This window comes from Mus pahari, chromosome 9, assembly GCF_900095145.1.
Source record: "Mus pahari chromosome 9, PAHARI_EIJ_v1.1, whole genome shotgun sequence".
Lineage (NCBI taxonomy): Eukaryota > Metazoa > Chordata > Mammalia > Rodentia > Muridae > Mus > Mus pahari.
In genome coordinates, this window is record NC_034598.1 from 61124922 (window position 1) to 61127966 (window position 3045).

At 47.7% G+C, this 3045-nt stretch overlaps 1 protein-coding gene across 1 annotated transcript in view; it reads left to right on the top strand.

Annotated features, from left to right (window-relative positions):
* The window catches only part of Tmem19 (transmembrane protein 19), a 41734-nt gene extending 41568 nt beyond the window's left edge, over window positions 1-166 (top strand). Inside the window, exon 7 of the mRNA XM_029542632.1 lies at window positions 152-166. The gene's annotated coding sequence lies outside the window, so the exon portion shown is untranslated. The remainder of the gene's footprint in view (window positions 1-151) is intronic.
* Window positions 167-3045: the final 2879 nt, after the last annotated feature.

Here is a 3045-nt window from a genome sequence, read left to right on the forward strand (position 1 = left end):
ATATAGAGTTTGGAAGACCAAGGAGCCTCTATTCCCACTGATGGCCGATTAGGTCATCTTCTGCTACATATGCAGCTAGAAACACAAACCCCGGGGTGTACCCCTGTTTTAAATTCCCCCGTACCTCCTAATATTCAATTTCATCTTCCAGATGGTTGCGTATTAAAGCCTGTTAGCCCTAATTTCTTGAATTTGAAGAACCCCATAGAAACAGACCACAGAACGCCATGGTACCTGTAAGTACTGTCTCCCTAAGGGATTACAGAAATGTTTTTGAAGTCTCCTGTTGTCCTTGAGAAAAAAGTCTGGTTAGGAGAAAAAGGTGCTGTGACACTTGCTGAAAGGACCTAGCGCTCAATGCAGGGTTAAGAAATGTCTTGGGTGGAGACCGAAGAGGCAAACATGGGGTGGATCTGCAGCAGGTCCTCTGCATGTATTACAGCTGCTAGGTTGTTGCTTTTGTGGGACTCCTAACAGTGGGAGTGGGTGTTTCCCTGACTCTCTGTCCTGCTGTGGGGGACTCTTCGCCTCCTATTGGGTTACCTTGTCCAGCATCCATATATGGGCTTTTGCCTTGTCTTATTGCTTCTTGTCTTGTCCTGTTTGGATGTCATCACTTGGAGGCCTGCTCTTTCCTGAAGAGGAAATGAAAGGGATGGGGTAGATCTGGGGGAGAGGGGAGGTGGGGGAGGGAGCTAGGAGGAGGAGAAACGGTGGGATAGATATTGTATGAGAGAATTAATTTCCAATTTCAAAAAGTACCTTGAGGGCTGGAGAGATGGCTCAGTGAGCCGTTAAGAGCACCAACTGCTCTTCTGAAGGTCCTGAAGTTCAAATCCCAGCAACCACATGGTGGCTCACAACCACCCATAATGAGATCTGAGGCCCTCTTCTGGTGTGTCTGAAGTCAGCGACAGTGTACTTATGTATAATAATAAGTAAATCTTTGGCCCAGAACAAGCAGGGACTGAGAGAGTGGAGTTGACCGGAGTGAGCAGAGGTCCTAAAAAACATTCATTTCCCAACAACCATATGAAGGCTCACAACCATCTGTACAGCTACAGCATACTCACATACATTAAATAAATAGATAGATAGATAAATCTTTTTTTAAAAAAGCCTTGAGGGCACAAGATGCTTCTGCTGAGAAAGCACCAACCACATGCATATTAATTAATCCCAAAGTTGGATCTAGTTTCTTAACTTCTTCAATGTCTTGTTCTCTCTACTGGCTGGCCTGGAATTGACTATGTAGACCAGGCTAGCCCAGGCTAGCTTTGAACTCACACAGATGTGACTGCCTCTCCCTCCTGAGGGCTTGGGTTAAAGGCATGCACCACCGCACCACCGCCACTGTCCAGCTACTACTCTTTCTTCTTGTTGTCTCTAATACTTCTATGGGGTTTGTAACTGTGGTGAACTAGAAAACATGCATCCATCCTCAGAGAGAAGCAAGGTTTCTTTAATTATGGGGGGTTGTGTGCTTGGGGGTGCAGGAGCCATGGTAGGCCAGGAAAAGGAATCAGATCCTCTGGTGCTGAAGCTGCCCACTTGGGTGCTGGGAACTGAACTCGGGTCCCCTGGGAGAGCAGTCTGCCTTCTTAACCTTGGAGCCAGCTCCCCAGCCTGAAAGCAGGGTTTCTTAATCTGGTCACTGACATTGTGATTTGAGCTGAATTGGTGGCAGGTGGGGTGGGGGTGGGGGTGGGAGAGTGGGGAGGGGGTTGGGGGAGTGGGGTGTGGTGGCAGGGTGTGTCACTATATAGGAACTCGCTATATAGACTAGGTTGGGCCCCTCACAGAGATCTACCTGCTTTTGCCTCCTGAGTGCTGGGATTCCTGGCATGTGCCACCATGCCTGACCTCTCTCTCTCTCTCTCTCTTTTTTTTTTTTAAGATTTATTTATTATTATATCTAAGTACACTGTAGCTGTCTTCAGATGCACCAGAAGAGGGCCTCAGATCTCATTACCGATGGTTGTGAGCCACCATGTGGTTGCTGGGATTTGAACTCAGGACCTTCGGAAGAGCAGTCGGTGCTCTTAACCCCTGAGCCATCTCTCCAGCCCCTGACCTCTCTTCTTAAAACCTTTTTTTTTTTTTTTTTTTTTAAACATTCCTTGGCATTAATTTCTAGTTTTCCGTTGACCTCTTCGGGGAGGTTGGGCAGGGGTGGGAGGAGGTCAGTGCATCCTAGGCCCCTCTGAACCCCTCACATACCGTCCCTGTGTGACTTGACCTTTCTTCCTGTACCATGCTCCTGTGTGTTGTACATGGATGCTGGAATCATCCGGACCTGCGCTTCTACCTCACTCATCGAGGCAAGGCCTCTCAGTCAACTCCAGAGCTGACAGATGTGGGGGGTTTTGCTGGCCAGCTGGTTCTGAGGAATCTAGGCTCTGTCTTCCTATGCTGGAATCACAGGCTGGCTAGCATCCCCAACGAGCATCTACATAGGATTCTGGGAATTGAAACCCCGGTTCTCACACTTGGAAAGAATGTACTTAAACTACTGAGACATCTCTCCAGGCCTGTCTCATCTGTTCTTGTAGGGCCCGTTTCTCTCCCCAAACCTTCTGCACTACACATTGTTCCAAGAATATGAATTTGAGCGTTTCTTGTTTTATTTCCATGACAGAGGAAGGTAAGGCAGAAGAGGCTGACATATTTGGGCAATACATAGTGTCTGTCATAGGGGCTGGCGCTTGCTTACCATGTGCAAACCTTGTTTGATTCCCCCTGAACAAAAAGAACTACATTCTATCTGTAGTAAACGCACTCATGGAACTAATACTAAGACAAGAAAAACCATGTGTGATGGTTTGTATGTTTGGCTCAGGGAGCGGCACTATTAGGTGTGGTTGGAGTAGGTTTGTCACTGTGGGTGTGGGCTTAAGACAATATTCCTAGCTGCCTGGAAGCCAGTATTCTGCTAGCAACCTTCAGATGAAGATGCAGAACTCTCACCCCTTCTGCACCATGCCTGCCTAGATGCTGCCATGTTCCTGCCTGGATGATAATGGACCGAACCTCTGAACCTGTAAG